Raw genomic sequence first — 16,160 nt, forward strand, 5'->3', positions numbered from 1 at the left:
ATTCAGCTAAAAATGATTATGTGTCACAGTATATGGTTTTTACATTGACATTTCACATAATCTGACTTTGCTGGAGGAGAAATCACTCATCTGTTAAAATTACTTTTAAAAACCTGTCAAAATTGGAAAACCTGCTGTCAAAAATATGATGAGAAAAGTTAAAAATGGTAAAGTATGTTGTCTTAAAGGGGAAAAAACACATTACCTTTAGAATGGAAAACCTTGATATGGCCTCATTATACTCTAAAAAGTATATTTTTCTACACCTAGAAAATGGTGGGTGCATGCACCATTTAAAAAAAGGAACATAACAATGTAATACTCTCAGATCTAAGAGAGGTCAAAGTAGATCTCTAAGCTCTTGTTGAATGTCAGTATTTCATGGATGGAGACTTAATTCACTAGCAATCTTTGGGCAGCTGCTTTAAAGACATTGCAATGGGCTTTCTCGATATCTTCCAAATAAATGATAGTTACTGTTATTTATTCATCACCTTCCAGATATATCCCCATGTGATATACAAAATGTAACAAAAACTGCTCATAAAACAGTTATAAACAGCACAAAAAAACAGAAAATGAATTTGTAAACAATACACACCCATGACAGAAACCTATTAATCCAACTGAAGAAGCTTGACTGAACAAAAATATATTCAATCGTTTCTAGATATGAGAAATAGTCGTAGCCTGTTGTATCTCAACAGAAATACCATTCCGCAGAACAGGAGCAGCCACAGGAGCGCTGCTCTGAGTTACCATAGAGTGAGTTTCTGATATCTTTGGAACTTGAAGGAGAAGCTCTGCTGCAAACTGCGGTTATCTGCAAAGTATATAAGGCAAGGGTGGGGAATCTTTTTGATCCAGTGGACTAAATCTTTATTTCCCCCCTCCCCTCCCCTCCCCCACATACACATACACCCTGTGGGCCAGCTTTGACCGTGGATTACTGCAATACACTAACACAAGGGTAGCCCCACATAGAGTGCATAGCAGTAATCCATCTTGGAGGTTACCAGTGCATGGACAACTGAGGTCAAGCTAACCCAGTCTAGGAACACCATAACTATCTTCACAATAGTGGTAGAACTGGATAGGAACATAGGAACCATGCACCTGCATAACTAGGGAGAGTTATCTTTCTATAATTTTTATTTATTTCTAAGTCTTCTTTCAGCCTACCATTCCATCATGTAGTTCAGGAGGGTCTTTGTATCCCCTCCCATTTCATCTTGACAATAACCCCCTGGTGATTGTTAGGCTGTGCATCGTGGCTGAGCTCCAGATCAGCTCAAATCACTACAAATAGTTTCGACTCTGTGGTGATTTGTAACTACCTCAACCTGATCCAGATTCAGTACAAAATGAAGAAAAATGGGTACAATACAGCCTGATTCAGTTCAGGATTCAGACAAATCGGTTGTGAAGGCCCACTAACTCCATCTGTTTCCACAAGGCAATAGCAAACACTCTGGTAAATTGGAAAGAAACTCATCTGATTTCATGAAGCTCCACTAAGTATCATAACTAAATCACTTAGCCTGGTTACTTTTTACAAACACCCCTTAATGATTTGCAGCAATCTGAAATGAAATGAAACAAATGAAGAGCACAGAAGAGCTGAGAATAGTTTTCATTTCCCAAGTCATCCCATTAGCCTCATTAAAGGCGATTTTATGTTTCTCTAGATGGTTCTCTGGATTTTGGTAGCAACATATCCAGGATGTAAAGATTTGCTTGCATGCCTGTCAGGAGTGTAGGAAGTGTGAGGCAGAACCCCACCTCATAAGACTCCATTCACTAAATGATGCTTCCCATATGTGCAAACTATTAATAGTCCATAATCTTGGAGAGAGAAAACTGATCTGAAGTAAAGACTGGAACAGAATAGTATTCAGGGACCTCGTTCAAGGGATCATCATACAACTCCCATTGTCAGTTATGGAAGACAAAGATCCACAAATAGACATGATCTCACAGTTCACAATAAAAAAAAGCTGAGCTGAAATCTTCTGTCCCTCCACAGATTTAGTTTTTATTTCCAGGGCTCACAGATCATTGCTTCATTGCTTGCAGATGAGATTCAGCCTGTGTGTTCTGCAAAAGAGACAATTGACAACATTATTTACTGACAACAGGAAAGTGTTGCCTTTGAAAGACTCCTTTCTTAAACACGCCTCTTTAATGGCTTTCAAAACAATACAATTGATTCAGAAATAAATACATCTGGATCTTTATGTTGACCAGTTCTCTGAAGCCAGAGATGGATGACACAAAGCCAATCTCCTATGCTACAGAAAAGTGGGATCTATGCCTGTGAGATCCTGAACACTAAGCAGCCACTGTGTTTGATCATCCTGTGATGAACATGTGTCCACAGGATGAACTAGTCATCTGACTGGCAGCTATGTGTGCTGTATTCGGCTCAGATTGGCTTATTCTAAATCTGATTGTAGGCTCCAGCTGCTCAAGAAATTGTGGTTGCCAAAGTCTATTCATACAGAGTTCAGCACATCTGGTTGGCAGTGAAGCATCTTTCTCAGCCTGTGGCATGGTAATATGGCAGAAAATCAACATGCGTTCACCCAAAAAAAAAACCTAGCTCAGAGGACAAAGACTAGTATCTTAAATTGTGTGATTAGAGCTTTCCTACACCCTCTTCTGCACTCCCTGAAAATGTAATATTGCAGTTTGGGGAACCCTTCATAACAGCATAGGTTCGGATGTGAGGATCTGAAGCTAGAGGAGGAAAGTGTGGGACAGTTGCACATGCAGAATTGCGGTCTGTGCAGGATCATGCCCCAGTCCAAATCGATGTCAAAAATTTTGCTATGGAGCCCTTCAGTCTTCACCTGCTTTCTGGGTGGTAGGCTTCTCAGATGCCTCCTAAATCCTGTATTTCAGTTTCCAGGTGATGGAAATGGCATGCCTAGGATGAGATTAGGTGTTACTTTTGGAACGGTGGTGATCTGGACTCAAACAATGTTCTCACACGACCAATTTGGTCATTATGGACTAGGTATGTGTCAGAAATTTGTTTTCACCATATTTAGGAGTTAGTTGACCTGATCTGCACCTCCTGCACCACTGTGCAGATCAGAACATAGTTTCCCAGCTTACTCTGCATTTCTCTGAATTTTCATATTGCAGTCCTTGGGTTTTACAAGGCTTTCTTTCCACTGGTAAAAGCTGCTGCAAACGGCTAGAAAGCCCAGCTGCTGCTGCTGCAGGAGCCAGCACACTGGCATTAAAAATGTGGCTGCAAGGGATTGGGATATGATTACATCAGGCATGTCCAAAGTCCATTTTGGGGGCCTAATCCGGCCCACCAGTCGGTTTAATCTGGCCTCTGTGACAGTTTATTTTCTTGGGTGAAATCCTATAAAAAACCTCAACAACTTCAATCCTAAAAACAGCTCAACAACTTTGGGGTAAAATCATAAAAAAAGCTCAACAACTTCAATCCTAAAAAAAAAAAAAAGGTTGGCCCTTTGGTCGGCCCTCATGGCCCTCCACTTCATCAAATCTGGGCCTCTTTGAAAAAAGTTTGGACACCACTGGATTACATAGTTACTCCCAGAGACTTGGATATAAAAAGATGACTGAAAGATAGCTGCTATCTGTGTAAAGGAAGAGCAAATTTCAAAGGAATCCCTAGCACCACCTTATAAAATTGTGAATAATGGTGGGTGTCTGTGTAAAAAAAGAGGAAGGTCTAAAAATGTAAGTGGCAAAGACAAGCAAAAAATGGAACAGCGTAGACTGAGGGAAAAATATAGTTGAAAGTGACACAGGTTGGAACCTGATTCATCCATCCATGCATCTCTACCATGAGCAATCTATAGTCTGGGCTTGAACGGGTGTCAACTAGTGAATGAGATTTTCTCATGTCAATGCTCAGGATTAAAATTCATAGGGACCATTTGCAGTCCACTTGCTCAGACTGTTAGGGATTCTATTCACTGGAATAAGTGGTTTGTGAACTGCAGTCTTCCAAAGCTGCTTCAGATCTTTGTCTGTATGTAGCTCCCAAGTGAATGAATTTTTGAAACAGTGATCAATATTAGAGCTTTCTAATTACACTCTCCATTAACCTTCTATCAGTCATGCACTGGATCCATACACCACAATCCTAAAGAAGTATATGGACATTTCTTAAGGTCTTGATGGTTCAGAGTCACGCTTCATGTCCAATGTGGTTATTTAATTATGCAAACAATAGAAAATGCATCCCCATTTTATCAGAACATCTGATTAGATGGCTGTTTTAAATGTCCTCCATGACTGTAAGGTAAATTAGTTGCACTGTGTTCCAAATTAACTAGCTTAAATGAAGACTCACGGGATAATTTAGAGAATTCTGTACACTTGTGCTTCCAAACTCTGCAGTTACATTTTTCTTGCGATGAATGTCACCTCTGTAACATTAAGAAGAGTGGTGTAGTGAAGAAGACATTGGGGGGAGGGGGGTTGCAGCTTTTTTTGAGCAGGAACAATGATGTCATCTGCCGGAGCTTCAGGGTAATGAATAAATCCTTCTTGCTGTGTCAAGTGAATGATCTGATCATGACACTTTCAAGTTTTACTATTATTTGTGACAGATTAGAACAGAGGAAGTCAGAGAATGAAGAAAATAATCAAGCAGAGGCTGGATACATCTTTCCATTTTTTTGATGGTGTTCCTTCTTCACACTAGCAGTCTAAATAGTAGCAGTTCTTTTCAGACTGTTTACATTTCCAGTTAAAAGCCAAATGTACTGCAGCTGGCTGAAGATCTTTTGTTCAAGCTTTTTAAATCTGAGCCTATGTAGTCAGAAGTAAGCACCAGTGAAACCAGTGGAGCTTCCGCAGAGGCAATTTATACACAGGACTGTAGCATTATGCCACAGGCATTATAAACTAGGTATTATGCTCTTTGACGAGGTAGCAGTGTGTGTGTGTGTGTGTGTGTGTGTGTGTGTGTGTGTGTGTGTGTTTTACACCCACCCCACATATAAAATAAATCAATATAGCTTCCTTGCTTTTTGGACTCTCCTTGGGGGTCAGTTGTGGCCCTGGGGACTACTCCATGAGTACCTGAACTCCAAATTTTACCACTACACCACTGATTGTGAACGTGAATACTTCTTATTCATATGACAACATAAATGAAGAAACAAATAACAGCCCAATTCAGGCCAATCCTTTGAGTCGCCAGAATATTTGCTTTCAGTCCTGCTTCATTCATCTCACAATTCATTACAGTCTCAGTGTTTTCCATTGATTTAAATTGATGAGCTTTGGCATGAAATAGAGACTGTTCCTTGTAACGCCAAAGTAAAACAGTTTAAAATCAAGTCATGTTAAATTACCCCTAAGAGTACAGATGATTTCGTTATTTGTTAACTTAATTGTTCTCCAGCCCAAGTGAAATGTGCTGTATGCAAATTAAATAATACCAAGTGTCAGCACTTTAGAGAAATGCTTGTTTAGTTTCCATTGAGGGTGTGTGTGTGTGTGGGTGGGTGTGTGTGTGTGTTTGCCTCCATTTTCTTCATTTGTTTTGCACGGATATTTGTCTCCACGCTTCCCAGCACAAATATAGTTACAAGGTGCACACAACCCCCTCTGATTCCTGTTGGCAAAGCTGGACTAGCTATCAGCAAGCCAATAATGAATGGTGGTAAAATATTTATATTATACTTTACTGAGAAAGTGGACTGAGTTTTCTGTTTCATTCCTATGTGAAAGAGGCTGTACACAGTGACATACTTCTGTCTGGAAAACGAGTGGATAGAATTCTAAACGCTATAGTAACTTATCTCCTAGCTATCAGCCACTGGAAAATAATTAATAAAAATAGAAAGCCTTTTACTAGTTCCAGTGGAAGAAATTTTAACTGAGGGTACACAGTGCAGTAATTAGTAGAATCTCACATTCAATGTCATTGGACACTCGTCTGGTAGATCAAACACTGGCGTATGTGGCCTACTTATTTGGTCCTGGGCTCATAATTTTCAATAACAGTGCTGTTCTTGCTGAGGGGGTGGTGGTCTTAAGCCACCAGAGTACTCTGAAGTATGGTGATGTTCAAGTACAACACTGTGTTTATGTAGTCCCCAAAGTGTATCAAAGCTCAGATCCACAGAAATAAAAGAAAAGTCAAACAAAACAAGCATTAGACTGCGTAAAATAAGGTATGGACAAGGCAAACAGGTGAGGCATTGTTTAGGTGGCTAAGGTAGATCAGTATCTGTACTTGCAAGCCAGGAATTTTGCCCGCTTTCCTCTGGCACTATGCAGATCATCTTACGGCCTGCAGACAGACTGTCGCCTAAATCCAACTGACAGGCAACCTATTTCACCCCTGCAAAAAGGGGAAAATCATACCCATCTTCACTCCTGTTGTGCACAAGAAAATAAAGCATATGTGCCGATTTTAAATCGGTCCAAGGCAAATCTGTAAAATGACATCCTTGGAGAAGCACTTGGGTTTTATGAAGATAAATGCATGTTCAAATTAAACCAGGCTTTCTTTTCTCGTTACTGCTGTGATGTATCTGTTTTGGAATAGACTGCTTTAGTGACAGACACACATTGTCAAGACTAGAAATTATTTCTAAGCCACGTGCTCTCCCCTCTACACACAGTTCACTTGAATGTTGACAAATGAACTTATTGTGATAAGATTGCATTGAAGTAGTATGACCTCATTCGTCAGACAAAATATATCACTGAAATTCATTACACACACACACACACACACACACACACACACACACACTTTTTAAAGGTTCTTGGTCCACTTGGCTCTTCTTTCACTTTCAGATCATGGTAGAATTTCAACTAGTAAATCTACCTTTTTTTCTCTATTTACAATAATATGGTCAAAGGCCTGGAAACGATGCCTTATGAGGAACGGCTAAGGGAGCTGGGCATGTTTAGCCTGGAGAAGAGAAGGTTAAGGGGTGATATGATAGCCATGTTCAAATATATAAAAGGATGTCACATAGAGGAGGGAGAAAGGTTGTTTTCTGCTGCTCCAGAGAAGCGGACACGGAGCAATGGATCCAAACTACAAGAAAGAAGATTCCACCTAAACATTAGGAAGAACTTCCTGACAGTAAGAGCTGTTCGACAGTGGAATTTGCTGCCAAGGAGTGTGGTGGAGTCTCCTTCTTTGGAGGTCTTTAAGCAGAGGCTTGACAACCATATGTCAGGAGTGCTCTGATGGTGTTTCCTGCTTGGCAGGGGGTTGGACTCGATGGCCCTTGTGGTCTCTTCCAACTCTATGATTCTATGATTCTATTCTAATAAAAATGTGAGAATGTCAGCATGCAGCCCCTATTGGCGGATGTGTGGTGCCCCATCCCAACCATAAATTTACATGAAGTCAGCTTGCACAACGGCAGTGGACATGGCATGGGAGCAAGAAGAGAGGAACAGTGAAAGGGAGGAAGTGGTGGTTTAAAACAATGACCATAGTACTTGAGTTAAGTACTATGGGATATTTTTATACCTCTCACATGAGGAATGGAAGAGGAAGAAGTTTAAGTACAACCCAATTGTACATGCATTCCAAGTGTGGTTGCATCACAGATTTGTATAAAGCCATTATGGCATTGGTAGGGTTACCAGACGTCACCGTTTCCCAGGGACAATCCCTGGATTTGCGAATAAGTCACCAGTCAAATTCCATCCCTGGAATGTCCCCGGATTTCATCTAATGTCCCTGGGAAATGCAGCAGAGGTAGTCTCAGCAGCCCGGAGCAGTTGGCTCTGCCTGGCTTCAGGAGCTGCTCGGAAGTCCCCATATGATGGTGGTGCAGGGGCTCTAAGATGCAGCCTCCACCTTCTCTGACCCCAGCAACTAAGCTATGAAGGGAGGCTTCATGCTGCCTATCAGAGCAGCCTCCCAACTCCTACTTGCATAAAAGCAGGATCGGCGTGGGGATCTCTCAGCTGTGAAGAGAGGCTTCACGCTGCCTATCAGAGCTTGCATGCAAGCAGGATAGGGCAGGGATCTCTCAGTTAGGCAATGGGAAGCCTCCCTTCCCAGCTGAGGAATGCCCGCCCCCTCCTGCTTGCACGCAAGTAGGAATGGGATTGGGGCTGCTCCGATGGGAAGAGAGGCATCGCACTGCCCGAGCCTCACCGCCGCCTCTCTTGGCCCTCCTTCTCTGCCTTCCATGCCTAACCCACCACACATCACTTCCCCACCACCAGCACTGAAGAACCAACAACTCAGGGACTGCCCAGACTCATGGAGAAAGGAGATAGAAGCCTCGGAGGAAGGGGAAAAGTGGCGGTTGAGGTCAAGGCAGCGGCCACTCCTCTGCCACCGCCATCGCTGCAGCATCAACGTCCCAAACGTGTAGTTTTTAATTAATTAATTAAAGTGTCCCTGGATTCATTGAAAAAAATCTGGTAACCTTACATTGGTAGTTTTATTTTTGACTCTTTATTAATTCCTACCTTGGAGGTTGCATTTCTTTTTCTCTCACTGGATAAGTGATTTCATTGAACCATGTACCATGGCCTAAGAATTCTTATCTAGTCAGCCAACACCAGTTCAGGCTCCATCAGGATTTATGTGCCTATATGTGTGCAGTTAGGATGCTTTTCCCCAATGTGCATTACTTTAGACTTATTTATAGTGAACCATATTTACCATTTTCATGCCCGTTCACTCAGTTTGGAGAGATTCTTTCTGAGCCCCTCACAACAACAACCCCCCTATCTTTTACCACCCTGGATAATTTCATGTCATCAGCAAACTTGGGCACCTTACTTGGTCACTCTTAACTCCAGGGGTGGTATTCAGTGCTGTAGCTCCATTTGATTCAACAAAACATCTGTGAAACCTCATCTCCTGTCTCCTTTACACAATGATAGCTTAAAATATTTGCTAGCACAGTGTCACAAAACATATTATTTTGATGGCAATGGAAAAATAGGAGCTAGATCAATGGTTTAGGATTGTGATTGAAAGTATTCTAATTTAGTTCTGTTATGAACAAATACAGTATGTCAAATAAATGCTTGTCAAAAGGCAAAGCTCACTGCAGTAAACCAGTAAAATGTCTCCCACAGTTCTCAGTAATTCACAACAGGTGCATTGGATACCCATTTTATTTGAGTTGGAGGAAAGAGTCCTGCATACAGATACAGACCTTCTAAGCAGCTCTAGTCCTAGTACAGTGGTACCTCGGGTTAAGAACTTAATTCGTTCTGGAGGTCTGTTCTTAACCTGAAACTGTTCTTAACCTGAAGCACCACTTTAGCTAATGGGGCCTCCTGCTGCCACTGCACCGTCACAGCACGATTTCTGTTCTCATCCTGAAGCAAAGTTCTTAACCTGAGGTAATATTTCTGGGTTAGCGGAGTCTGTAACCTGAAGCGTATGTAACCTGAAGCGTATGTAACCTGAGGTACCACTGTACTGTATATTTCAACCACAATTTCACATTTAGTGTGCTTTGTGTGAGGTTTTTGGAGGTTTTTTCTAAATGGCTATTTGAACCAGGGTCTCCTCAGTCTTAGGCCACATTTCCCCAAGGAATCCTAGGAACTGGATTTTGTTAAGACTGCTGGGAATTGTGGCTCTGTTAGGTGTGAACTACTGTTCCCAGGATTCTTTGGGAGAAGCCAAATGCTTTAAACATGCTTTAAATGTATGGTGTGGGTGTAACCCTAGTCCAATACTCAAACCAGTGCACCACACTGTCGGTGCTATACTGGTGATTTCTGTTTTAATAAATGTAAATCCATAGACAAAAAATAAATCTTTTGGCATTTTTAATACAGTCATTTACTCATCTCTTTGTGTGTATTCCCACCCCCTCCCCCTGAAGTATTTCATTGGAAAGCAATGGTTATAAGTTGATGCAAAGAATTTGAAGATCGACCATGGAGCTCTATTTTAAAGGTGGAAAAACATGCTGCTTTATTCTCTAGAGTGTAAAGGTCACCTTTGTAGGCAAATGCATATCACATCTCTGAATAATGAGAACAAGTGCTCAGTTCCTCTGAGGAACAACGCAAGTTACAGATGTTGTAATCATTATTTTCTGCTTTACCTCTCGTTATGGCAGAGGAAATGTAATTTACTTGTCAGATTGAAATGTTTGATATAAATCTTTATCTTTCCTTTCAAACAAGTTTTTCTGAAACATTATATTATAAACAACTGGCATGTTTAATTAAACAACTATTTTATTCCCAGCAGAACAAAAGGCTATGATTATATTAATTTAGTACTAGGACCTGTGACCAAATCTGAAAGAAAACATGCTCAGCTCCACAAGGTATGATTAGCTTAATTCTGAAACAAGACATGTGACAGGAATTTTAACCAAATATTGCGAACCTGTTCCTTATTTTTATTATTATTTTAAAAATACAATTCAGGGTGCAGGGCAGTATTAAGATAGCTCAAATATAACTTTCTCTTTTAATTATCACTTCTAATATTTAATTGGTTGCCAATTAAAACAAAGGCTTATTGTGACAGGGAGAATGTATCTTAAGTAAATTGGTGCAACTTTAATAAATTATTGTAACCCATATGCACAATCTAGTCAGAATTTAGCACTTGGAATCACATTGAATTTTGTGAGAAAGTTCTGCCTTTTCTTAAATTGTTGCCTTTGGAATCAATGGGGGCTTCAGGGGGGCTTAATTTTGGCTAGACCAAGTGCACCACTACCTTATTTTGCAGAAAGCATGGGATGACATACACGAGCCTCCCTCCAATCATCCTGCCTGCTCTACCCTGGATCTTATTGTATTGAGCAGGAAGGATTGAAGATGGAGTTTAAGTGCCTTCAACTTCCCAGCAATTAAGAACCCTGAATGATTGGGGGGTTTGAGCTATGGAGAGGCTCGTACATGCACTTAATCAAATGTATTTACAATCCCCCTTCAGACCTTTCTGCTCAGTGTGGGGGAAAATGTTGATGGGCATTGCCATTCCAATGGTGTGTGTGTGTGTGTGCCATGTCATGTGATCGTTTATGTGGGGTGGGGCTTGCTCCACCCCCCAAATATTTTATTCAATTTAGCACGCCTGGAGGCAGATATGTTGAAGGCTGGGCTTGGGGATGTGGCCCCACAGCTCTCTTCATGTGCTCACAGTAGATGCTTGATAAGACTAATGGTGGCTGACATGTTGCATAAACAGCCATAAAATCAGCGTAAAACCATTTCAATCAATAGTAAAAACAGGTCCAACAGACATTATTTTAAAAGGAGAGATTTTCAAACGTCTAGTGGTTGTTGTTGTTTTTGTAACTTTCACAGACCAATCTCAGTGCACACAATCATAGCGACAGCCCGCCGTCTAAAAGTGATGAGAGGTTGGCCAGTGAATCTCTTTGTGCAGGAAGTTCCACAAGGAGACTGTGGCTTCTTTGATTGGTATCACAGTCCTAGATAGATCCAGGAAACCCTGAGGAGCATCAGAGGCTACTCAACATGCTGTCATATGCAAGAGCACATAGACCACAATTTTAGAAAGATGTCCATGAATCTGTGCACTGCTCTTTCACTGCTGTGTACACATCCAGGCATCCAATTGATGACTGACACTTCTGCTCTGGATGAACTGATTTCCTTTTGGAAAAGATGGGTGACTAATTCTACTCTTTGGAACATGGTGCCCCGAGAGATACAAGTGTCACCCATCCCACTTACATACGACCCCACACAGTGCTGGGAAACACAACTTTGCAAACGCAACATAAATAATTCAGTTCAAATCCCAAAATGGTGGGAAAGAGCTGGAGAGAGTCCTTGCGGCTTGCGAGGAGACGCTCCCTGGAGGCTGAAGTGGATGTCAGTGAGGGTGGAGGAAGCCCCGAAGAGACCAGAGGCACAGCAAGGCTTTGTTTATGCTGCTTAGCTTCCCCACCTAACAGCAGCCGCTTTCCAGTGCATCCTCCAGCCTCCAACCAGCCTGAGAGCTTCAGTTCTAGTTGTGGATATTTTTGTATACAGTATTTTTTTTGTAGGTATTAGAGATCGGCAGAGAGGGTGTTTAAAGGGTGTTTAGAGGGTGTTCCTCACTTCACACAATATCACTTATGTGTGCAGGGGCCAAGAACGTAACCCCCATGTAAATTAGGGGATGCTTCATAGTACACAACAGCAAAATAAAATAGGAGTACCTTGATGGTTTATGTCACAATGTTGCTTGCATGAGGGTTTGGTTTCTGTAATAGTTGAACTTGTAAATGGTTTTATTGAATTACTGATTTATATTACATGCTTCTTCTACAGTCCCAGTGAGACTAGTTTACATAGGATATGGTGTGTGGTGTTTTTGTGTGTGTGTTTTTTAAAAAGTTAACAAAATTGAAAACTAGTATCAGGAGTAGCCAGTGGAACAGGGATGCACCACAGACTTGGCCTCCCAGTGTGAGTATTGTTGCAACTCCCACTCAACATTGCACGTGATTAGCTTCTGTGGACCACCTTTATCAGTGGTCACCTTCCAAAGGCATAACTCCTTTGCCAGAGAGTGTGTATGGGAGGGAAAGGGAGGGAGGCTGGCTTGATCATGCCTCTAGAATGCTAAATCTGAGTCCCTTTATAGCAGAGATGGTGAATTTGTGGCCCTGCTGGTCTCCAAAACCCATCAGCCACAGCCAGCATAGCCAATAGTCAGAGGTGATGACAGTTGTCACTAGTCCCACCTCCTGCATGACCAGCTTTAATCATGACTCATCTCTTCCTAAACTCTTCTTCCACCCCATTCCTCTTTTAGAGAAACACATTTGGGTAAATACATTTCATGTGCTGACTGTTAACTTTGATATTTGTTTCCTTCAGGTGTATGATAGCTGTCTTAGATGGTCAGGCAGATGGATAAATCCTATCTATGTGCACTGTATTGAACACACGGCTATGATTATCATGAGCTATATTTTTTAAATGGCAATGGGTTTTCTTTATTTTAACATGAACGCAACCAGTCACATTGAACTCCATGCAGAGAACCTGCCTCACAGCAGCCCCATGTACAATCTGTTGGATTTATGGAGTTGCACTCATCATTGCAGAAGTGTGGAAGATGCTCGTGTTTCACAAAGAGAACTTAATCATAAATTACCTGGTAAGAAAACTACCAATCTGTCTTATCTGTTTTATGTTGCTCTTGTTTTTACACTATGCAAAGCAAACATTAAGAATTTAGGTCTTCATGTCCCATTCCAATAATTAATGAGAAACAAGAAGCTGTTAAAATAAACATTCATTGAGTTTTGATCCTAATTATCTCTGTTTATTTTTGTTTATTTAGGTGAGCAGATGAAATATTTTTGATCCAGATGTGACAATTTTAGAGCTGCCATTTACTTTGCAGAGATCATGGGATGCTGTTGTTGTTGTTGTTGTTGCTTTTATCACATTCCCCTGAGTATGTTCATGTTTGCAGTTTCATTATAAACCAGTAGTTGAGAAAACATGTCAGATGCTAAGCACTAAACCCACTATATAGCAGCATGGAGGAAAATTAGAATGATTTTTTTTAAGGGAATGGTCTTTAAACCAAGCTCCTGGAAATCTGAAATGATTCGCTAACAAAATATGACATCATGACCAATGCAAGTGAAAAGAACTACCACAATTTAGCAGCAGAACAGATGACAGAAGCAAAACAATTTCTACATCTGTGTGTGTGTGTGTGTGTGTGTGTGTGTGTAATACATATTTTATGGCTTTTATGCTCTGCTCCTAAATAAGTCCTACTGATCTCTATTAAGCCAACCTTAATGTAATGGCAGAGCTACATAATAATAATATGTTATTTATACCCCGCCCATCTGGCTGGGCTTCCCCAGCCACTCTGGGCGGCTCCCCAAAAATATTAAAATACTGTAATACATCAAACATTAAAAGCTTCCCTAAACAGGGCTGCCTTCAGATGTCTACTAAAAGTCTGGTAGTTGTTGTTCTCTTTGACATCTGGTGGGAGGGTGTTCCGCAGGGAGGGCGCCACTACCGAGAAGGCCCTCTGCCTGGTTCCCTGTAAGTACATGTTGCAAGGCAAACATAGAACTGTTTGACATGCAAAAGGTCCCACTTTCGATCCTGGCATCTCCAGGTAGGACTGGAAGATAACCCCATCTAAAATCCTAGAGAGCTGCTGCCAGTCAGTGTAGACAATACTGAGCTAGATGGTCTGATGGCATAAGGCAGTGGGGTCCTATGTTCCTGTGTTCCTATCTCTCTGTAGCAATGGGGTCCTTTGAAAGTAAGAGTTAGCAGGCATGAAAGGGTTATTGCTAGTTTCCCATTTCTTTTTTCTCAGCATTCTGAACAGAGATCTAGGTAGTATTTCTTTATATATTGGTCTCCTCCTCACAAATGTTATCCTCATAGCAACCTGGTGAGATAGGCTGAAAGTGGGCTGAGAGGAGATCAGCTTCCATCTATTTCCTAGGTCCCCCCTCTAACTACTATACACCACTGCTTTTCCAACTGCATGTCAAGCCATCAAGCACAATTGTTTTTAAGATGTCTCAGACAGGTTTATCATTGAATGGTCTATATTGTTAATCTCAAATATTGGAAGGTTACAGGGAAAAAATGCTTAAGGGGAGTGATTTGTTGAGACCAGGCATATATGAGGCATACAGAGGATGTGATACTGCCCAGAAGATCAAAATTGTGAAGATGGTTCCCACCACATAGAAAGCTGAATACCTATTCTGAGGGGAAATAGAGGTGGGGGAAAATATATGTCACTTTGAGCCCTTTGGAGAAAAGGTGGGATATAAATCTAATAATGAATAATGAATAATATCTCTATATAAATGAGGCATATTTAGATTTCTAGCTCAAAACCCATGATCAAAACATTTCACAGCTGCAGGCTATACACAAGCAGAGAGTGATGCAAATGACGTTAAGTGCTGGATTGGATAAGTGTGAGACACACATGGCTCAACAGTGCCCAGATATGGATATCTGAAAAAGCAGACACACTATATTGGCATTGCAGCATTCTATCCTTTCACGGGTTTTAATAGTCATTGGGTTGGGAACTGGAGGGTTCCAGTGCCAGCCTGTAATAGGTCTCTGTTAGCAGGAAGTGAGCTGTATCACAAATGCTCAAATAAATTGCATTGTTCCAGAATGACAAATCAATAATCTCAACAAGTGGGATATTGAACCCAAATGTTGGAGAGCATAATAGTCCTGTCATGTTCCAGCCAGCCATACTTTCTTCCACATTTCTCCATCCTCTCATCCGGCATACCATTCTCCCCTGCCCCAAACAAGGAGTCAGCATTCCATAACCACTGAGCACATGCCGTCCCCCCACAAGTAATTTTTAGTCTCCCTCTGCCTTAGCATTGTTTTCATTCAGACTCCACAAAGATAGTTCCCTCCTGTGCTATGGTAGTGCTACTTTGACTACATAAGCAATGGCACACAGACCTGAACATCAGAAATGGATGCTTTGTTTAATGAAATGTGTCCTCTCCAAATGCTTAGACAAGACTTTGTATCTTCACGGCTCAGACATCTGTTTCAAGGTAGCCAAATGTTTCTGAAGGAGTTTGTTGATGAATTATAAAGTTATGGCTCAGTGGCATCCATGTGGGTATGTGTGCTTAACTCTATGTTGCCATAATATGTGTAAAGTAATGCAATTTTTGCATGCTTCATGATGGTGCCAAACCTCAAACTGATACAGTAGTACCTCGGGTTACAGATGCTTCAGGTTACAGACTCCGCTAAACCAGAAATAGTACCTTGGGTTAAGAACTTTGCTTCAGGATGGGTTAAGAACTTTGCTTCAGGATGAGAACAGAAATCATGCGACGGCAGCGGGAGGCCCCATTAGCTAAAGTGGTACCTCAGGTTAAGAACGGACCTCCAGAACAAATTAAGTTCTTAACCCGAGGTGTTGGGTTTGGAACTTAACAGGTTAAGAAGTTCCCATGATGCCTCAACATTCTGACGTCAGCTTTCGAAGCTGGGAGGAGCTGGGAGGAGTTTCGTTTACTCTGTTCCTCTCTGGTTCTCTGAGAGAGAAGGTGGCAGTTTGTCATGGCTGCGGTGAGCCCAGGAGATTCCTGGGGAATGTCGGAATAAAGAACTGAAATGGACAAACCTGGTCTCTGTGTGTGTTTGTCTGAAGCTAAGTGAAGCTACGTGACAGTTTTCGCTGC

At 41.4% G+C, this 16,160-nt stretch overlaps 1 protein-coding gene across 3 annotated transcripts in view; it reads right to left on the minus strand.

Moving 5' to 3' along the window:
- Window positions 1–889: 889 nt before the first annotated feature.
- Window positions 890–16,160, minus strand: part of FOXG1 (forkhead box G1) — a 51,932-nt gene continuing 36,661 nt past the window's right edge. For all 3 annotated transcript variants that reach the window (XR_013978935.1, XR_013978936.1, XM_080978732.1), the window contains one exon: window positions 890–2,097. The gene's annotated coding sequence lies outside the window, so the exon portion shown is untranslated. The remainder of the gene's footprint in view (window positions 2,098–16,160) is intronic.

This window comes from Podarcis pityusensis (genome assembly GCF_964106645.2).
Source record: "Podarcis pityusensis genome assembly, chromosome: 1".
Lineage (NCBI taxonomy): Eukaryota > Metazoa > Chordata > Lepidosauria > Squamata > Lacertidae > Podarcis > Podarcis pityusensis.